The sequence below is a fragment of the Felis catus genome, chromosome D4 (genome assembly GCF_018350175.1).
Source record: "Felis catus isolate Fca126 chromosome D4, F.catus_Fca126_mat1.0, whole genome shotgun sequence".
Taxonomy (NCBI): domain Eukaryota; kingdom Metazoa; phylum Chordata; class Mammalia; order Carnivora; family Felidae; genus Felis; species Felis catus.
This window is the reverse complement of record NC_058380.1, coordinates 20,195,054-20,218,152: the sequence shown is the minus strand read 5'-3', so window position 1 is coordinate 20,218,152 and position 23,099 is coordinate 20,195,054. Positions and strand designations below refer to the sequence as shown.

The window sequence follows — 23,099 nt, the reverse complement described above, 5'->3', positions numbered from 1 at the left end:
CAGGATATCCGAGCAGAAACCTAAAGGCTAAGAGTCATTTAGTACTAGGGAGAATGGTAGACTTGGTATCCCACTGGACTTGCTGCAATCTCTAAATGCTCTGATTTTATCAATGTGGGTTGGTTTTTTTTGGAAAGAACAACTAAAACCACAGGTGCAACTGAAAAATGACAAGTAGTCTAGAGGATGACCTGTAAGTTTCCAGCCCCAGGTCTATTACGGATTATCAGTGAAAATACAACTACCCATCCATCCATCCATTCATGTAACCAACATTGAAGGAGTACCTGCTGAGTGCCAGTCACTGTCCTAAGTCCTAGAGACATGGCAGCAACATGGCTACTGTATTCATGAACTTAGTGTCCAAGGCAGACAATTACTAAGCACACAGAAATACAAATTACAACCTGTGCTACATGCTACCAAGGAAGGCACAGGGCACTAGAGGCGCCAGCCGAGCTAGCTGGAAGATCAGAAAAGGTTCAGGAAAGGCTGCTGTGATGCAGCCGAGCTAGCTGGAAGATTCAGGAAAGGCTGCCGTGATGCCAGTCATTTAACCTCTCCATTCATCCGTAATGACTGGCATGAAACTGGGCTGAAGATGTTTGCCTCACAAAGGCTATGAGGAGTTGAGAGTTTGTAATCTGGGGCACTCATTGTCCCTGTATCCTTGCAGAAGGTCCCCTGACCTCCATAAACCAAAATGGGAGGCACAACAGCCTCTAGGTCATGAGGCTGTCAGATCATACCTACGAGCCCAATGTCTGCCACGGTGTAAATCCCCAATGACCGGCAACCAGTGTTATTCAAGTAAATAGGAAACACCATGAGTGCTTGGAAAGAAAAATTCCACAAACATTCTTGATCTTTTTTTTTTTACTCTTCTAGTTATGTCACACTTCGAAAATCCCCGGGCTATTTGGTGCCAGGGGACAGTAACATAACCGGAGGGTGTGGTGGCACTTTATCACTCAAGGCCATCAACACTCACTGCCTCCATTCTGCACTTCCTGCTTTAGAGCTTGCGGTCTGCTGTAGGATGAAAAACATCCGTCCTTCTTTCTTTCTCTCTTTTATGTTCAAACCTTTCTTTCTTCTCTCTGAAAACAAGAGAAGGTTTAGAAAGGACACTTCTGGAGGAACCATACCACCTCTGCCTCAGCCAGTGCGGCCACCAAATGAAAATGCACAGCAGCGGCTCCCTGGTGTTCCAGGAGGAGACCAGCCCTGTATGAATAAATAATCCACATTTCAAGCAGGATTATGGATATAAATGAAAGACGAAAAGCACATCAGGGTACCAATTCGTCACATATCTCCACACAAAAGCACAGTCTTGTTTTTCTCCTCATCTCCAGCTTACCCCACTTCCCACTGCACTTTGTGGCCAAACACGCACGATGTTGAAAAAAATAAAGAAGAAAGTGGGTCAGAGAGAGAGGGAGAGAGAGCTGCGAGACTAACAGGCGATTCAAGTGGGTCTGTGAGTGGCATCCATCACCTCCTTTCCTGTCGGCACTCTGGATTCCCCTGAACTTTCAGGGTCAGATCATCTCCACCGGGGGCTTGACTATCACCTCGGCAAGTGGTGTCACAGAGAGCCCAGCCACAGCCTCGCTGGAACCTGTCCCTGCACAGGTTCTCCTGTTATCTCCCACTTGCCCTGATAGCTAATACAGCTCCCCTAGCTGCTATATGCCATTAGGTCAGAGCAATGAAAGCGAATGCCATTTTCCTGATGGCTTATGCAGAATTGCTGTAATTTGAAGCAAGCCTCCGAGGTCCTGCTTCTTCCCCTGGCTCTTCCCCCCCAGCCCATCACCCCCCTTCCCCGGCTGCTCCTGTACCCCCATCCCTGCCCACCCTCTGTCTCTGTCTGCCTTTCTTCTCCCTTTTCATACTGAATATATTGGGGCACTGGCGGGCTGCCATTCTAACTGCACATTAGAAATGGTAGAGTTTTCCTCTATCTGATTCTATAAAATGAGTTCACCAGAAGGTGCAGACCCAGCACATTCGTGGTTTTTCCTATAAATTACTTTAACACTGTGTCCAATCATATATATAATTTCAGATTTTCAATTTCAACTCACTGCTGTGTCAGCACAGACTCCACTGATATGTCTAACGTATTTAGCTTAAAATGAAACGGATGGCATTTCATTACCAGGAAGATAATATTTTTGAATATGTTTCCTGCATGGCGGGATCCATCATTATTCTGCCATTTTATGTTCAGTGTGTGTAATAGCTTTTTAATGCTCTGACGTATTTTATTTATATACGTAATATTTTTCTAATATCATAGGACAGTTTAACTCATTGGACACATTAGAAAATCTTAATTGAATGCTTTTAAATATTAGCTAGGGAGGGGAGAGGCTGAACAAATGGCCAACATTTTTATTTAAAATTTTGTCAAGAGTAACGAAAAAGGCACAAAAATCGTTCTGCCTTGAACCCTATTCTCAGCCAAACTTCCCCCCATCCCCTACCCCCACAACATAGTCTCCCCATAAATATACACACTTTAGAGATGAAATAAAAAGGTAAAGAAAGATCCCCTGGTCCCCTGAGACTTAGGAGCTGTCAGGGTGCAAGCAAGGAACAGGAGAAATATTGAGCAAGCCCCAGTGTGAATGACAGGAGCACTCTCATTGGCGGAAGCTTCTGACAGCGCTGTAATCTTTAATACCAGGTTCCCGGCTCTTTGACCAAAGTCATGGAATGTTTAAAAGGAGACTTTTTCTCAAAAGCTGTCTTTGCAAAGGAAATGCAAAGGAAAGTGTTTCACTTTAAAACCTTGCAGGTAGCCGACTTTACTGGCGGCATTTCAAATTAACAGGTAAGTGCTGGAGAGAGCACTTTCTTCTGGTTTTTTCCCCACTTCTGTCAAAGCAGCACACCTCGCTCCTCCCCAAGGAAAGATCTGGGAGTCAACAGGGAAAGGTGCTTCCCGTAAAAGCAGCTCAGTCAGTGGCCTGCTGACCCCTGCACTGTACTGAGAAGCGCCCAGCCTGGGCTCACTCACAAGGGCAGGATGTGAGGATTAACGTTTTCCTTGGAGGAGATGTGCCTTTCCAGCGAGTATGTATGCGTACATTTCCTCCAGCTTTACTGAAGCATCACCGAAAATAAAATCGCGTACATTTGAACTACAGTAAAGTGTACAACATGTCTTTCCTGTATTTAAAGTGCAGTCCCTACTTTTCTAACTGCTGTGCTCCCAGGGAAGAGCAAATAGACATGAATTCTAATTCTAGGCCACCTCTGATCACCTAGGGGACCCTGAGCAAGTTACTGCAGTCCTCCGAGCCCTGAAGCAGTTATGTGTAAAACAGAGCTACCAGCTTCTGCCGTGGAGGTCGCTGCAAGAATAAAACATTAAGCTTGGAGGCACCTGACACAATCCATGGCTTACACAGTAGACACATGATGACAATCATTCTTCTTATAATTAACAACTCGCTTTGTGGTTAAAAGCGAGCCAATCTTTCCCCTTCTCTCTCCTTCAAATTCTGCAGTCTGAAACAGGAGACTCCAATCTGCATGCCGACAAAATAGCCTCCTTCCTATAAATAAGAGTTGGCATGAAAGCACAAACAATATCAGCATTTCATTCATTCCAACAAAGCTCCTTTTGGCATGAAACTCTCCAAGTTTTGCCTGAAGATATTTTAAGGAGGTTTCTCTGGCTTGCTATTTTTTTCCCCCTATGTTTGTTTACCTCCTTGTTCTTAAAAGAGTAGAAGATTACAGCACAAAATTCCGTAGAACAGAACCTGCCACTAACAATTCCTTAGATCAATGTACATACTTCAAAGTTCTTGCAATTTTTCCAGCTCTCAAAGAGTTGGTAAAGTTATCACTGCAATGGTAATCATATAATATATAAATGTATCAAATTAACACGTACCTTTTAATTTACACATTATATGTCAAATATACTTTAATAAAAGAAAAAGAGGTGGAAAAACAATAAGAAAAGGGTGAGCACTTTTCTGGAAAGGTATTTTGGGCTTTGCTGGCTCAGCTCTGCCCTTGTATAAAAACAGATATAGAAAATACAGGAAGAATAAACATGACTGTGTTCCAATAAAACTTTATTCACAAACCCAGGCAGTTGGATACAGGCCTTAGTTTGCAGACCTCTGATTTTGCATTTCTCAATGACTAAAAGTCCCAAAGTATAGAATCACAAAATCAAGCACAGAGAAAAGAAAATGTCAATAATGTAACCCTTTAGGTTGGGCTAGGGATTTTAAGCCTTGCATTATTGGATTCTGTATCATCTTTTACTCTTATGTCTATTTTGATATTCATGATATTATAGAAATTTGCTAAGAGGAAATTACAGTTTTCACTCCAAGCGTCTATTATACACAGTTCAAAGCTAACCTAATTTACTGATGACCTGTTGGATAATTTTGTTCAAGACCAAAAAAATTCACTCAACAAACTCCACTGAACAATCATTATGTGCTAGACACTGGCAAGGAGCAGAGAATAAATAAATAAAATCTACCTCCACACATTTAATGTTTTCCTGGAGGGAAACAGTACATCCTGAAACAGGTCATTAAAAAGATACACGATTCACACCAGTAAGTACTAATGACAATCAGAAAAGTTGGTATGACAGAAACGAATGGATCTAGGGGCAAGAGGGAGTCCTGAGAGGGTGGCCTCTTTGAGGAAGGGCATGATCTGAGATTTGGAAGGACAAAAGTGACCATGCTCAGCCCTCCAAAAAGCTACATATAACAATGCAAAAGTCAGAAGCCAAATTAAAAGAGCTCAGCAAGGGGTGCATGGGTGGCTCAGTCTGTTCAGTTTCTGACTTTGGCTCAGGTCATGATCTTATAGTTCATGAGTTCAAGCCCTGCATCAGGCTCTGTGCTGACAGCTCAGAGCCTGGAGCTTGCTTCGGATTATGTCTCCCTCTCTCTGCCCCTCCCCCACTTGTACTCACTCTCTTGCTCCCTCTCTCTCAAAAATAGAATAAACATTAAATAAAATTTATAAAAAAGCTTAGCAAATAGAAAGAAAAGCAAGGAAGCCAGTGTGGCTGGAGTACAGGAAATGACAAAGTCACATGGGCACTAGCATTTTGCTCCCATCAAAAGAAAAGTGTTTGCACTGATTAATTCCCAGTTATAATATTTGTTGACGACTTTGAAGAAATCATCCTGAAATAACACTATGAGCCTACTAGAGAACAAGAATTGGAAATTCCTAAATACTCTGTTACAGGCCTCATTGATGAACCCCATTTCTAAACTCCTGCTGTTCTAAAAGGAGAGAGAAAAATTTAGATAGGCACCTGCAGATCAGCATTGCCTTATTTTGCCTTGCTCTTTCAGGAACCAAAGCAGAAGCTATTTGATAATATTCCTCTTCAAAGTTATATGGTACTTTTCATCTAAGAATATCAGAGCACTCTGCCGCAATTAAATTATTAATCCTCATGACAACCCCATCAAGAAAGTATCTGCTTTATTATCAGTGAGAACACTTGGCATTTACATGCTCGTCTTGAGGATGCTATTCAATCATATGCAGTTAATTAATACATACAACACATTCAGAAGGCAGGTCAGCATTCTGGTTCCCAGTTAGAGAGTTAAAAAAAAAAAAAAAACCTGTGTTCCCAAAAGGATGAGTTATTTCTAGCCAATTTATCCAAATGAGAGCAGTATCAAATTATTTGATGCCTTGATCTTAGTTAAGAATCAATCATTTTTCCACCCTCCCCCCCCACCACACACACACACAGCTCCACCACAGCCCCATCAAGCTGGTCAGGCAAGCACCCTGCCCCCATGCACCACTCTACCAGGCCCTGCCAAAGCCGGCCCCCACACAGTGCTCACAGGGAACACGCCTTGAGCATCTGGCTCAGGTAGCCAAGGGGGATTGCATTTCTGGGCCCCATGTGCCTGAAACATTGAAAAAAAACAGTTCTTGGCAGACTACCATCCCCAGGGTACTGCACAGACACCAGACTGAAATACACTCCTAGTCTTACTGTGAATAAGGCTTATCTACTTAACCTGGAGCTTAGGCAAAGGGGCAGGCTTCAAGACTGCCACACATCTGGAGGTGATGGAAGTGCTCTTGGGGAACGGAGGCTGGGTATACCACCTTTGAGCCTCACCTGGCCTCGCTACAGCTCACCAGGATCTCCCAGAAAAGAGCTCACACACTCATCTAAAGCCCCCAGTTTTGCATCTCTCATGAAGGGAACACCCCTTGATCACTTTGTCTGGAGACCAGCAGGGTCTACAGTTGCAGTCCTAAGGGACTGTATACATTTACATACCAGTTTTTTTAAGTTTATTTATTTTTGAGAGACACAGAGACAGTGTGAGTGGGGAGGGGCAGAGAGAGCGGGAGACAGGGAATCCCAAGCAGGCTCCATGCTGTCAGCACAGAGCCCAATGCAGGGCTCGAACTCACAAAACCTTGAGATCATGACCTGAACCCAAACCAAGAGTGGGATGCTTAACCACCAACTGAACCCCCCCCCCCGCCCCATGGGCGCCCCTTCATTTGCATACCTTAAAAGCTACTGCCTGAGGGTCTAATTTCCAATTAGTCTGAAACTAGGTGCTGAGATCCCGCTTTCTGGAACACTCACAAGTCTTGGCACATCCTCAATAACTCAGACAGACAAAAAAAAAAAAAAAAAAAAAACAGCTTGCTTAGGCAACCACAAAGTTCAAGAGCCAGGGCAAGGTTAAACAATAAGGTTCATCTCTTACACATGCCTGCAAGACTGGGAGAAACAGCCTGCCTGATAAATAAAATGCATAGAAACACACATAGAGAGACAAACAAAATGAGGAGAAAGGAATATGTTCTAAATAAAAGAACAAGATAGAACCCTAGAAACAAGCCTTAATGAAACAGTGATAATTTATAATATAAATTATGATAAAGAATTCAAAGTAATGGTCTTAAAGATGCTTTCCAAACTTGGGGAAAAGATGGATGAACACATCAGAAACTTCAACAGACCAAAAAAAAAATAAGAAAGTACCCCCCAAAAATCACATAATTGAAAAATACAAAACTGAACTGAAAAATACATTAGAGGCGTTTAACAGCAGACTAGATGAAGCAGAAGACAAATCAGTAACATGGAAGACAATGCAGTGGAACAAACCCAAACAGGGCAACAAAAGGAAAAAATAATCTTAAAAAAATGAAGACAGCTTAAGAGATCTATCTATGAGACAACATCAAGAGAAATAACATTTGCACTATAGGGCCCCCAGAAGAAGAGAGAGAGAAAGAGGCAGAAAATTTGAAGAAATAATAGCTGAAAACTTCCCTAATCTGGGATAGGAAACTGACACCCATATTCAGGAAACAGGGAGACTTCCAAAGAAGACGAACACAAAGAGACCCACACTAAGATACATAATAATCAAAATGTCAAAAGTTAAGGATAAGGAGAGAACCTTAAAAGTGGCAAGAGAGGGGTGCCCAGGTGGCTCAGTCAGTTCAGCGAACTACTCTTGACTTCAGCCTAGGTCATGATCTCACAGTCATGAGATCGAGCCTCAAGTCAGGTTCCATGCTGAGCATGGAGCCTGCTTAGGATTCTTGCTTTCCCTCTCCCTTTGCCACTCCCTCATGCATGCTCTCGCTCTCTCTCACTCTCTCTCTCTCAAAAAAAAAGGGGGAGGCGGCAAGAGAAAAACAAATTGTTATGAACAACGGAAACCCTATAGGACCATCACATTTCTCAGCAGAAATTTTGCATGCCAAAAGGGTTTACTTTGATATACTCAAAGTACTGAAAGAAAAAGACTTGCACACAAGAATATTCTACCCAGCAAGGTTATCATTCAGAATTGAAAGAGGTAAATAGTTTTCCATGCAAACAAAAGCTGAAGGAGATCATCAAAATTAAACCAGCCTTACAAGAAGTGTTAAAGGAACTTGTTTAAGCTGAAAAGAAAGGGCACTAATTAGTAACAAGAAAAAAAAATTGAAGTAAAAATCTCACTAGTAAAGGTAAATATATAGTAGAGGTAGTGGATTACCTATAAAGTTAATATGAAAATGTAAAGACAAAGGTAGTATAAATAAACATAACTATAATAATTAGTTAAGGGACACAAAATAAGATGTAAAATATGGTATCAAAAACATCAAAAACATGGGGGCGCCTGGGTGGCGCAGTTGGTTAAGCGTCCGACTTCAGCCAGGTCACGATCTCACGGTCCGTGAGTTCGAGTCCCGCGTCAGGCTCTGGGCTGATGGCTCAGAGCCTGGAGCCTGTTTCCGATTCTGTGTCTCCCTCTCTCTCTGCCCCTCCCCCGTTCATGCTCTGTCTCTCTCTGTCCCAAAAATAAATAAACGTTGAAAAAAAAATTTAAAAAAACATAAAACATGGAGAGTAGGATATAAACATTCTAGAGTTTTAGAATGTTTTCAAACTCACTATCAACTTAAAATACATTCTTATATATACAGACTGTTAGAGATGAGCCTCATGGTAATCACAAAGGAAAAAACCATAGCAGATACTAAAAACATAAGGAGAAAGGAATCTAAGCATAACACTATAGAAAGTCATCAAATCACAAGAGAAGAAACCAAGAGAAAAAGAGAGGAAATAAAAAACAGACCAAAAAAACAACAAAGTAGAAATAAGTACATACCTACCAATACTTACTTTCAAAGTAAATGAACTAAATTCTCCAATCAAATAACATACAGCAGCTGAATGGATTTAAAACCAAAAAAAAAAAAAAAAAAAAAAAGACCAATCCACACGTTGCCTACAAGAGACTCACTTCAGATGTAACAACATACACAAAATGAAAGTGAAGGGGTAGAAAAAGAAGTTTCATGCAATGGAAATCAAAGAAAGCTGAGGTAACTGTACTGGTATCAGACAAAAAATACTTTAGAATGAATATTGACAAGGCACCTGTGCGGCTCAGTCAGTTTAGTACCCTGCTCTTGATTTCATCTTAGGTCATGATCTCACAGTCATGAGATTGAACCCCACATCAGTCTCTGTGCTGGGCATTGAGTCTGCTTAGGATTCTCACTCCCTCTCCTTCTGCCCTTCCCCAACTCATGCTTTCTCTCTCAAAAAAAAAATTTTTTTTAATTAAAACTGTAATAAAAGACAAAGTAGACATTACATAATGATACAGGGGTCAACCCAGCAAGAAGATGTAACATTTGTAAACATTTTTTATCCACCCAACATAAGAGCATATAAATACATACAGTAAATACTAACAGAACTAAAGGGAAAAACTTACAATGATACATTAATAGTAAGGTATTTAAATACCCCATTTACTTCAGTGGATAGATCATCCAGATAGAAAATAATAAAACATCAACCCTTACATGACACATTAGACCACATGGACTTGATAGATCTACAAAATATTCCACCCAAAAGCAGAACATACATTCTTCTCAAGTGCACATGGAACATTCTCCAGGACAGAGGCCACAGGAGGCCACAAAAAAGTCTCAATAAATTTAAGGAGACTAAAACCATACCAAGCATCTTTTCCAACCACAACAGTATAAAGCTAGGAATCCATCACTAGAAGAAAAGGGAAAAATTATAAATATGTGGAGGTTAAACAACATGCCATTGAATGAATGGGTCAATGAAAAAAGACAGAAGAAATTAAAAAAATACCGAGACAAATGAAAATGGAAATATCACATACCAAAAATCGATGGGATGCAGCAAAAGCAGTCCTAAGAGACAAGTTCCCAGAAATATGGGCCTACCTCAAGAACCAAGAAAAATCTCAAACACACAATTTAACTTTACACCTAAAGGAACTAGAGAAAGAATCAGCAAAGCCCAAAATTAATAGAAGAAAGGGAATAATAACTATCAGAGCACAAACAGAAACTAACAATAGAAAAGACCAATGAAAGAGCTCATTCATTGAAGAGGTGAACAAAATCAACAAACCTTTAGCTAGACTAAGAAAAAAAAGAGAAAGAGCTCAAATAAAATCACAAATTTAAGAGAAATTACAACTAATACCAAAGAAATACAAAAAACCTTAAGAGACTACTATGAATAATAATATATCAACAAATTGGATGACCTAGAAAAAATGTGTAAATTCCTAGAAACATACAATCTTCCAGCAGTGAATCATGAAGAAACACAAAATCTTAATAAAACTATTGTTACTAAGGGAAATTGAATCAGTAACCAAAAAACTCTCAACCAAGTCCAGGACCATATGCTTTCACTGGTGAATCCTACCAAATATTCAAATATTTAGTACCCAACCTCTTCAAACTATTCTAAAAAATGTAAAAGGAAATAACACTTTCAAGTTCATTTTATGAGGCCAACAAAACCCTGATTCCAAAACCAGATAAAACCATGTGTGTGCGCACATGCGCGCGCACACACACACACACACACACACACACACACACAGACTGCAGGCCAATATTCTTGAGCAACATAAATGCAAAAGCCCTCAACAAAATATGAGTGAACCAAATTCAACACTACATTAAAAGGATCATACAATGGGGTGCGTGGGTGGCTCAGTTGGTTGAGCAACCGACTCCAGCTCAGGTCATGATCTCATGGTTTATGAGTTCGAGCCCCGCATCGGGCTCTGTGCTGACAGCTCAGAGCCTGGAACCTGCTTCTGATTCTGTGTCTCCCTCTCTCTATACCCCTCCCCCACTCATGCTGTGTCTTTCTGTCTCAGAAATAAACATTTAAAAAAATTAAAAAAAAAATATTTAAAAGGATATGATCAGGTGGGATTTATTCTAGGAATGCAATGATGGTTTAACATCTGCAAATCAACCAAAACGATACACCACATTAACAAAATAAAGGATAAAAAAAATCGTATGATCATCTAAATAGATGTAAAGAAAGCATTTAACAAAATTAAATATCAATTATGATAAAAATTCTCAACCAAGTGGGTAGAGAGGGAACATTCCTCAACATAATTAAGAGTATATAGGACAAGCCCACAGCTGTCATACTCCACTAAAAGCTGAAAACTTTTCCTTATGATCAGAAACAAGACAAGGATGCCCACTCATGCCAGTTTTGTTCAACGTAGTATTGGAAATTCTAGCCAGAGCAAGGAGGCAAGGAAAGGGGGAAAAAAGGCATCCAAATTAGAAACAAAGAAATAAAACTGTCACTATTTATGAACTATGTGAATTTTATATATAGAAAACCCTAAAGAACCCACAAAAAAAGTGTTAAAATAAAAAAATTCAGTAAGGTTGCAGCACACAAAATCAACATACAAAAATATGTTGCATTTTTATACACTAATAATGAACTGTAAGAGAAATTAAGAAAACCATCCCATTTAGAACTGCACCAAAAAGAAAAAATATAACAATAAATTTAACAAAGTTAGTAAAGACCTGTACATTAGAAACTGTAAGTCACTGATGAAAGAAATTGAACATGACACAAATAGAAAGATATTCCATGTTCATGGATTAGAAGATTAAAATGTCCATATTATTCAAAGCAATCTACAGACTTAAAGCAATCCCTATCAAAATTCCAATGGTATTTTTCACAGAAATGGAACAATCCTAAAATTTGTATAAAACCACAACAGACCCAGAATAGCTAAAGCAATCCTGAGAACAAAGAAGGAAACTAAACACATCACATTGATTTCAAATTACACTACAAAGCTATGGTGATCAAAACAGTATGGTATTGGCATGAAAAAAGATACACAGATCAATAGGACAAAATAGAAAATGCAGATAGAAAACCACAAAGATATGATCAATTAATTTATGATCATATCTGTTTTATGATATTTGTTCAATAGAACAAAATAGAAAATCCAGATATAAAATCACACAGATATGATCAATTAATTTATGACAAGGGAAACAAGAAAAAAGAATGAGGAAAGTTCAGTCTCTTCAATAAATGGTGTTGGGAAAACTGGACAGCCACATGCCAAGGAATGAAATTGGACCACTATATTACATGGTACACAAAAATTAACTCAAAATGCATTCAAGACTTAAATATAAAACTAGAAGCCATGAAATTCCTAGAAGAAAGGCAGTAAGCTCCTTGACATTAGGCTTAGCAATATCTTTTTGAATCTGATTCCAGAACCAATGGCAACAAAAACAAAAATATACAGATGGCACTACATCAAAGTAAAAAGCTTCTGTAGAGCTAAGGAAACTATCAACAAAATAAAAAGACAACCTACCGAATGAGTGGAGATATTTGCAATCGTATCTGGCAAGGGCTTAATATCCAAAATATATAAAGAACTCATAAAACAACAAGAAAGGAAGATCTTAATAGATGTTTTTCCAAAAAAGACATCGTCAACATGAAATGCCCATGAAAAGATGCTCAACATCACTAAAAGTGAGGGAAACGCAAATCAAAACCACAATGAGCTATCACCTCACATCTGTCAGAATGGCTCTTATCAAAAGACAAGAAAATAACAAACACTGGCAAGGATGTGGAGAAAAGGGAACCCTTGTGTACTGTTGGTGGAAATATAAATTAATGCAGCCACTATGGAAAACAATAAGGAGGTTCTGCAAAAAAAATTAAAAATAGAACTACCATACAATCCAGCAATTCTGCTTCTGGGTATTAATCTGGAGAAAACAAAAACACTTAATTAAAAAGATATATGTACCACTGTGTTCACTGCAGCATGATCTACATAAGCCAAGATATGGAAATAATCTAAATTTCAATCAGTGGATAAAAATGTGGTGTATATAAATAGAATGCTGCTCAGATATAAAAAAAAAATGAATTACATCTTGCCATTTGTGACAGCATAGATCAACCTTAAGAGTATTATCCTAAGTAGAATAAATTTTAAGAGACAAATATATGATTTCAAAAAAACAACACAAATGAACAAAGAAAACAAAACTCATAGATATAGAGAACAGACAGGTGGTTGCCAGAGGCGAGGGAGTGATACGGGTGAAGGAGATTAAGAGGTACAAACTTCCAGTTATAAAATAAGTCATGGGGGGTGTAATGTACAGCATGGGGACTATACTCAATAACACTGTATTGCAAATGTGAAAGTTGCCAAGAATGTAAATCCTAAAGTTCCCATTACAAGAAAAAAAAAATTGGGGCGCCTGGGTGGCGCAGTCGGTTAAGCGTCCAACTTCAGCCAGGTCACGATCTCGCGGTCCGGGAGTTCAAGCCCCGCGTCAGGCTCTGGGCTGATGGCTCAGAGCCTGGAGCCTGTTTCCGATTCTGTGTCTCCCTCTCTCTCTCTGCCCCTCCCCCGTTCATGCTCTGTCTCTCTCTGTCCCAAAAATAAATAAACGTTGAAAAAAAAATATTAAAAAAAAAAAAAAAGAAAGAAAAAAAATTAACTTGGCATGGTGACATGGTAAAAGATTTGGTGTGGTGATCATTTCACAATGCATACAAATGTTGAATCATGATGTACACCTTAACTAATATGATGTTGTATTCAATTATACTTCAGTGAAAAAAGACTCACTTCATGCACTGAGCTCTCAAACATTTAAGTATCTATAAGTGTATGACTGTTTATAAAATCATCAACCAGATGGGCATCAACCAGAACCCAGGCTTTAAAAATATTTCCCATAGTAACGTCCCTTGGAACAATATCAAGTTTGCCTAACACTTCCACATACATTTCTCAGTTGGCCTTCACTATAACTTTATGAGTTAGAATGGATGCTGTTGTCATCATTTTTTAAGTGAGGCAATGGAGGTTCAAAGAGATTACAAGATTTGGCAATCATTATAGGGTTAGTAAATAAAGAAGGCTGACTTTGAACACAGGAATTTTTACTTTAAGTGTCGTGTTCTTTGCTCTGTATCAGTTCTTGCTCTCTACCCTCTTAGATTTTTGTTGTATGATTTATTCTTGACCCCCATCCAAGGCATTTGGTCTTCCACACCCAACATGATGTTGATTTTATGTTTTTGACACCTATAAAGTTTTCCCAAAGTAGGAACTTTGAGAGAAGGGTTTTAATAAAAGTTTCTTTCAGTTGATGATGAAACCTACCATAAACAAAGCAAAAAAGCTGCACTGTTTTTGCTTTTGGTTTGCCATGTTGTAGTTTTGTATAATCAGTCAGGTAAACAGACGCTATTTTAGGTATTTCAAACAAAGGGTATTTAATTTAGGGAAATTATTTTTATTTTTTTAATGTTTGCTTACTTTTGAGAGAGAGAGAGAGACAAAGTGTGAGCAGGGAGGGGCACAGAGAGAAGGAGACACAATCTGAAGCAGGCTTCAGGCTCTGAGCTGTCAGCACAGACCCCAATGCAGGGCTTGAACTCACAAAGTCCAACATCATAACCTGAGCCAAAGTCTGACACAAGTGACTGAGTCACCCAGGTGCCCCGTAAAATTGTTTAAAAGGTGATGAAAGGCTGCTAAAAGCAAAGGGAGACGGGCCTGGATTTGCAAAAAGGAAGATGGGTGAAGTCCTGATGTTACTAACGGTGAAGAGTTGAATGAAGCCTGTAAGTCTGGACCTTGCTACTGGTGGGAGTGCCACTGTTAGGTCCACAGAAGATGGATCTCCTCAGCTAAGGCTGCAAACACTGAAACAGAGCTGTTCCTAGAGCTGACAACCACCACACCCTAGAAACCACCACATTGAGTGAGGCTGAAGCCACATCTTCTTTCTTCTCCCCATCTGTTGACCTTCACCAGTGCCTCCCACTGGCAGAGGCCAACAAGAAGCCAGCTGGCAAGAGAACCAGGAAAATGTAGCTTGCAGACTCCCAGTCCCAAGGGTGGAAGGGGGGGTATGAGTCCAGAAGACAGAAGGGAAACAGCTGGCATGTCCTGCATTATGACAGCTTATGCAGATCAAGCAGGGAGTGCCAGAGATGGTAAGGGACTCCAGGCCAGTGCCCTATACCTCCATAACAAAGGAGGTTATGTCCCCATCCCACCCTGCCCCCAGGAAACCAAAAGATAAACTGAAAGGCTGGGGTTCTCTGTAGTTTAAAAGCCAAAGGGGAAGATAAGGAGCCTATCCAAGAACAGAAAGAGTTGTCATTAACACAAAAATATGTCATGTGATCCCTGAAGGGAATAAGGATCTCTGCCATATTGGGAGTGAGTGCTGAAAGTGGGAAGGCAAAAAGAACAAAAAAATAAGACACGATAAGAAGGTGATGAGAATATTGAGAGATCAGGTGGGAGGAAGAATAGCAGATCAAGAAGTAAGAAGATGAAGAGTTAGAGAGAGGGGCACCCGAGTGGCTCAGTCAGTTAAGCATCTGACTTCAACTCAGGTCATGATCTCACAGTTTGTGAGTCCAAGCCCTGCTCAGGCTCTGTGCTGACAGCTCAGAGCCTGGAGCCTGCTTCAGATTCTCTCTCTCTCTCTCTCTCTCTCTCTCTCTCTCTTTCTGCCACTCCCTTATCATTCTCTCTCTCTCTCTCTCAATAATAAATAAACATTTTTGAAAATGAGTTAGAAACCAAAATGTATTTTCAGAGTGGAACAAACAAAGGAAAGATTTCAGAAAGAATCTATTATGAAAGACAGAAAAGGGAAAGAGGAAGGTCCCAAAATGAGCTCTCAGAGCCTGGACGGGCTGACAGCCAGCTGGAATAGCTTACAAGAAAGCTTCAAGCATAAGGCTAGCAAATATCCATCAAGATCTGAAGAACAAAGTTCAGAGGAATGACAACCAAGTGCAACAGGCTGCCTTAATTTCCCAGAGATGATTAGCTTCCAGGGGATCAAAGACACCCAGGCTGCAGGAGAGACTCTGAAGCAAGCACAATTCCTATTCACGGCTATTGCTACCCCGTCACCCTCCACCCCACCCTCCAGGCTGAGACTATACAGCATTGCTTTTCCAGTATCCAGTTCTCATTTATTATATACATAGATGGTAACTGGAACACCCACCCTCTAAGTAACTTGATGTAGTATGGGTTTCCCAGAACTCCAAACTGGTCAATTTTCTAAAAGCAAAGGGTAGAAGTACCTTGTAGTATGTCTGGTTTCCTCCATTTGATAGAGTTAAAGATTTCTCCCCACCCCCAATGTAATAAATGCATAAAGAATGAATGAATGAATGAAACAAACACCTCAAGTTCTCTCTTCTACCAACCCTTCCTTCATTCCCTAAGATCCAAGACATCTACAAAGGCCACAAAGTTAGAGATTAACATCTCCTTCACTGAATTCCAAGGGAAATTCCTAACAGGATCTCTGTACATGGACACAGAAATCAATCTAGAAATGCTCCAGGGAGTAAATGAAGATATGGCTGAAGAAACCTACAATATTAGTTTTGGGGAAAAACCTTTCCCTTTTCTCAGGATGGGTCTGCTTGTGCCTTCCTTGGGATGCTCAATCAATGACAGCCAACAGTAGGTGAAATGGCTGATTGGCTGCCACCACCACATCAAGCCTCACCCACGCTGTGATTTCTGGCCACAACACTGACTGACCTGATGGTATAGATTTGTGACATCTTCATGGAGGGACAAGTACTGTGGTGTGCTCCTTATTCCTTACTAGAGGAGATTTAATTTTCTTAACAACATATTCATGGTCCTTAGGATCCAAATACAGGCGTGCCATTTCAACTTCATCTACCACCATCTCCATGTGCATACCCACCCACATGAACTTTGGCCACTGTCCCTGAACCAATGTGCCCCGTCTTCACTCCACATGCAGTTGCCTCCACCCTTCTCCCCAGTCCTCCTTCTCCACCTAGAAAACTCCTTTTCAGATTTCAGGGTCCAGCTCCAACAAAGTCCTCCTGCCTCTATAAATTCTTCTGTGACTTGACCAGGAACAATCCATCATTCCCTACTCTGTGATCTTCAGTGCCTCATATGTACCAAGAGAGATGAGAACTCTCCTGGCATTTGTGTTTGTCTCTCCACCAAGCATTTTCCCCTCTCTTGGTCACTTCCCAAATGTTTATTTGGACATCCATATACCCCCTATGCAGCCCACACTGGACTCAACCAATAAAAAACAAATGGGAAGGGGCCTTATAGAAAATGTCCATATAACTGGAGAGTGTTATGCTAAGTGAAATAAGCCATACAGAGAAAGACAGATACCATATGTTTTCACTCTTATGTGGATCCTGAGAAACTTAACAGGAACCCATGGGGGAGGGGAAGGAAAAAAAAAAAAAGCGAGGTTAGAGTGGGAGAGAGCCAAAGCTTAAGAGACTTAAAAACTGAGAACAAACTGAGGGTTGATGGGGTGTGGGGGGGGAGGGGAGGGTAGGTGATGGGTATTGAAGAGGGCACCTTTTGGGATGAGCACTGGGTGTTGTATGGAAACCAATTTGACAATAAATTTCATATATTGAAAAAAATAAAAAGAAAAGAAAATGTCCATCTAGCTTGATTTGGCTCCTGTTTTCTTTGACTTAGTAGATCAGAGATATTAAGGATCCTGTCTCCAGTTGCAAAGTTAGACAGCCTTACACAGAAAACACAGACTGTAAGTGCGCCCAAAGGTAAGTCCGACACAGCTTCCTTTTTTCCCTTGTCCCCGTGGGGAAAGAGAACATGATCCCTAACCAAAAAGAGGTTGAAACATTCTCAGTCTCATCACTACCAGCAGAACACACGGCACGCTGATGGGAGGAGACGCAGCATAGTTCCAGCTGTCTGCAGGTCTCCGTAGAGCCTGGGGAGAAAGAGCTCCTCACCAGCAGATCTCCTAAGGGGGCAACAGCGGCACCCCAAGCCTCGGGCTGCCCTGGAGCGATGGCCACTGACAGTTCTGTTACCAGCAAAATGAGAAGAATCCTTCTTAACAAGAACAGCCCGGTATTCAGAAACCAGGTTCCCCAGGCACAGGTAAACACATCCTACATACACCTCCATCCAACCCATGAAAATGTTTATCTAAGAGTCCATTACAATCTTACTCTAGCTCTAGGGTTACCACATAAAATACTGGACTCCCAGTTAAAAGTGAATTTCAGATGAGCAAATATCTTTAAGAATTTCAGTTGAATAGTAAGCATTTTTTGGTATAAATGTGACCCACACAATATGTGGGACATACTTATACTAAAAAAATTATTCACGGTTTATCTGGAATTCAAATGTAACGGGAGTCCTGTATTTTTAGTTCCTAAGACTGCCGACTTCGTATGGCAGCAAAACTCAAACTGTTGCATTTAATCAGCCTACTTTTCATTCAACTAATTTAGTAGACAGTCTAGTAACTAAAGAAAAAAAGCTCTGATATAAAGCAACAGCCCCCAAAGGGGATTATTCTAGGGACCTTTACCAATACAATGACTCAGGGCATAGAGTATGGATTTATTTTGTTGTTGTTGATTTGCGTGCTTTGATAAAAGAGTCTGAATTATGACGAGGTTTTTATTTTCCGTTCATTTGGGAGTTGGTACACGCTTACTACAACTGGAACTACCAGCTTGCTCCCAGGGACAGATATGAGACATCAGAGATCCTCCAGAATCTTACTCAGCTCTCGCAGAATCATCAAAAAAGCTGGCTTGATTTTTTTTTTTTAATGTTTATTCATTTTTGAAAGACAGAGACAGAGCACAAGCAGGGGTGGGGAGGAGAGAGAAGGGGACACAGAATCTGAAGCAGGCTCCGGGCTCTAAGCTGTCAGCACAGAGCCAGACACGGGGCTCGAACTCACGAACCGTGAGATCACGACCTGAGATGAAGCCGGACGCTCAACCGACTGAGCCACCCAGGCACCCCAGTGGCCCGGTTCTTCTTGAGAGCTCATTCTCTCATGTCTCCTGATCCCATCTGGATCCAGGGATGGATGAGTAGCTACACAAGCCAGAGAAGAAGAACTGGGGTGTGTGAGCAAAAAGTCACTACGGAACTTCTCCTGGGGCTCCTCAAGAGAAAACAAGTTCAACCTACTGCATTAGTTTGCTTGACTCACTTGCTGTTCACGGCAAGGAGACTGAATTGTAGCAGCCTGTAATCGTTAAATAGTAATTTTTCTTCGGCTCATTGCTCTGTGGTGAAATTTCCCCTGCAGTAAGGGATGCCAACCCAAGGACCCTAAATAGCACAAAGTGCGCACCATTCTCTCTTCTGGGGCATTCACAGGCTACTGGGTAAGGTGCCGCTGTCGGGGCTTTTCAGGTAAGTACCCTGTCGTTTGCCTTTCATTTTCTTTAAAATTTTTCACCTTCTTTTAAAAAAAAAAAAGAAGTCTGAATTCAAAACTTATTTCCAAGTCAGAAAAAAATATTCTTTCAATCTCTTTTCTAAAGCAGAGACATCCTCTTCCCTTTTCTTGATGTGTCATCAGGAGCTTTAAAAGCAATCCCCTTGTGTCTGTCACAGTGACTCAGAAAACTAGGCCAGTGATGATTCTGTCATTTAGTGGTTCTATGACATATGTGCCCTACCATCTTTCATTTCTATGCTTCAACATACTAAGTGGGCCACACTGAGACATCCTTTTGTCACAAAGTACTCCGTGTAATGCTTTGCAGAACACTGAGAGGGAAATGGAAATGCGGGGGAGGAGGTACTTTTGCATAATTGGTGTTTATTTCCGTGGCAAGTCACTAGTTGGGAAAACATGTATTTGGGGGACATTTAAGGGCTGGCATTTCAATCTTTGACTTCAGTCCTTGGAACCGCCATTTGCGTGGTGACATTTGAAACCTGACCATTCTACAATGCCTGGTTGCCAGACAGCAGCCACTCTGGCAAGAGCTAACTCCAGAGGGAAGGGAAGGAGCGATCTACCGTCTAAAAGGAATGAATAAATGTCTGCTCAGGGTTCCCTATCAGCCCAAACAAGCAGCTGCATTCAAAAGGTTTCTCCTATCTTGTAGAGCCAGAAAAGGTGAGCTGTTCCAGGCGAGGCCAGAGAAAAACGTACTAGAATGTTTGGGGGGGGGGGGGATACTTCTTTCTTAAAGGAGAATGATGAAGCTCAATTGTAAGGTAAGAGTACTTCCTACTCACCCCCCCTCTACCTCCTTCTCAGTATGCCTTAAGGCAGAGCACGTACAATTAATTAGACTCTGTAAAGTCTACCCGGATGGTGCTTATTGTGAGGGTCTGCCCATGACATGATTCTCCTTCAGTCAAGACCACTTTTTTTCTAGCGTGTCATGCCCCCTATTCTCTTTAGCTTATGACAAGCCTTGAGGTTGGGAAAGAAGTCAACTGAAACTCTTTTTCTTTACTTTCTTCCTTGTCCCTTCCTTCCCCACCCCCACCCCTCCCCAGTACCTCTGCTGTCTTCCTTAAGCACTTGTTTCCTTTCTTGACCCACCCACCCCCCAAAACAATTTAAAGGCAGGTAAGACAGTCTTAGAGCCACAGGTGGTAAGATGAGATAGGAAAGGGCTAAAGAAAGTCTATGGTGGGCCACTAGCATGGGTTTTCAGTCCCTAAGAGGTTGGGTGAAACACTCCTAGACAAGGATAGACCACTTCCCTCTCCCATAGTAACAATACAACAACAACAAGAAAATGCTAATATAAAGCTTACACTTTAAGTACTTCTTAAATGTTAACTCATTCAATCCTCGGACACGCAAGAGGTAGATGCTAATATTACTCCCTTCAGCACACGAGGAGACAGGCCCAGAGAGGGTAAATAACTTGCCCATCATCACACAGCACAGAAGTTGCAGAAGAACCAGGACCTGAACCTGGCAGCCCAGCTCTGCCGTCTCTAGGCTACCTCTTGTGGTTTGGAAGTAGTATTCATTTCTGTCTGCACTGTCTTCCCTCTCTCTGTTAAATCCCTATTTCTTTTCTCTTGGGGCAGAAAAGCAGAGAGACCAATTTACTGTTTCACAGGTTGCACTGAATGCTTCCAGAGTCCAGAAACAAGGCCCGTAACAACAGAAGAGAGGAAAGGTGCCAGTTCAACCCACAAATCAAGGTCATTTCCCAATACACTTGCATCAGTTGCTCACGGTTCAATCAGAGAAACAGTAGTTAAGTATGAGAAAAGACTGAACCCTGACTGACTGACAGAAGTAGGCTGGGCCGAGTGTACATGTACTTTGCCAGGGGGCTTTGACTCACGCATTTGTGGGGGCTGGTTAGTTAAGCAAGGCCACGGCCCTCACGAGTACTTTTGAAGTGAGACATCTGCACGAAAGACTATTCGAGAGGGAAGACATAAAGTGGGGGAGATCAAGGATAAGCCGGGACCCCAGAGGTATGATCCGAAGCCCTGGTAAGTTCTTACTGACTCTGACCTTGCTGGGATGAGCGTCCTGCAGATGCCGGAATGATAGGGGAGGCTTTGACATGAAGCTCAACACAACACGAGGCCCAGGAGCCCGATGAGGATCTCCAGGGCAGCGCGCAGATGCGAGCTTGGTCACCGTCCGCCACCAACACGTGAGCAGGAAAAGAGGCGGCACCTGTCCGGTAACATGGCTGCTGCGGCTTCGCTTCCGCCCCCAGCCTCTGACAAGGTTGTCTCCTACGGCCTATCGTACCTGGACAGACGCGGGAAGGGAGTTCTGGGAAATGTGGTTCGGCCCCGTGAGGCCAGCCCATTTCAAAGGCACCAAGCCACTGGGTTGAAACTATTTCACGCCTAAGCCTTGGTGGAATCGTCTCCCTATTGCACCAGCTTCACCTCTCAGTAAGTGTGGGAAGCGGAAAGGCTGAATGATTAAGATGGATTCTGGAACCACTCAGATCTGAGTTCGAATCCTAATGCCACTTACTGGGCAAGTGACCTCTATAGCTTTTAATTTATGTATTTGCAAAATAGGAGTAATAATAAAGCTCTCATCACTGAAAACAGTAAAGTGAGATAATAAAAGGTGCTACGTCTAGCACATATTAACACTAATATTTATGTATAAAATACAATATATAACCGTAAACATACTGTAATAAAGCTAATGATCATTTTATTAATACTTTCTAATTTTTCAATAAGTTATACAAAAACCAGATAAATTGAAAATGCATTTTCTCAGCCAAATAGAGTTCTTATACTTCATGAAGAATGAGGTCTTCAAAGAAAAATCTATGAGGTCTCCTAATTTAGTACCCTCATATATTCAGAGTTTTCATATAAGATATACTAATTAAAATTTTAAAATATCCATTAGAAAGATGTAATTAGAGAATCCCTTGAGCACCCGAGTGGTTTGTGTGTGCGTTGTTGTTGTTTTGGTGGGTTGTTTTTGTTTTGTTTTGTTTTGTTTTGTTTTTGAGGATCTTTATCTAAATATGCTTACTTTAAGCCAGGAGAAATCCTTAACAGGAAGACAGTGAGAAAAAAATACAGATACCTGGGATCCACACCACAAATTAAGTTCACGGCCTGTAAGCATTGTTTGATTTCTGTGAGTTATAGGATCCCTAAAATTCAGAATGGGTATGAATCATAGAAGCAGTTTAATTCAACCCTGCTCTGATGCATCAATCTTCTCTAAACCATTCTTGATATAGTCTGGGGCTTAGAAATATCAAGTGATGAGAAATTTACTCCACCTGGAGGCAGACCAGTCCATATGGAGACAACTCAAATTTTTAATTATTCCTGATATAGCCAGATTATGCCTCCTTGCAACTTAGAGCTATTGGTTGTTGTTCTGTCCTCTTTATCCAACAGACTAAGTATAGCACATTGATCTTTAGTCTTTGAGAATTGGGTTAATTCTATGGACCTGCTTCACTCCAAAGTATCAATGCTCCCATACACATGAACTCTACACGTAATCCCAGAAGCTTCTCAGATATCCTTTAACTCTTGCTGACTAAGCCTCCACATGACCTCTCTTCCTTTATTTAAAGACAATTGTCAAGTTTCTCCCGAATCTTCCTTTGGACAACTGTTCCATCCATAATTTTTTTTGGTGTGATTTAAAGATCTGTTACTCTCATGCGTCTGTTACCATGAATCAGTTTATCTTTCCAGTGTCTCTCTTAATGTGTTGCACTCAAAAATAAACACAATGCTACTGGAGCGACCCAAGAAATTCAGAGGTTAAATCACCAACACTTGGCCACTCGTGTTCTGATTCAGTACAGAGCAATACTGCATGACACATCATAGTGCTACTGTTACTTGTATTAAACGAGGCCTCAA

General features: G+C 41.1%; 2 long non-coding RNA genes across 3 annotated transcripts in view; both read right to left on the bottom strand.

Moving 5' to 3' along the window:
• Positions 1-23,099, bottom strand: part of LOC123381495 — a 656,019-nt gene that overhangs the window by 425,622 nt on the left and 207,298 nt on the right. The window lies entirely within an intron of this gene.
• Positions 795-21,402, bottom strand: LOC123381497. Its single transcript, XR_006588560.1, has 2 exons — positions 21,244-21,402; positions 795-1,100 (listed from the first exon to the last, which is right to left on the bottom strand). It is a non-coding gene; the product is annotated as an uncharacterized LOC123381497 (long non-coding RNA).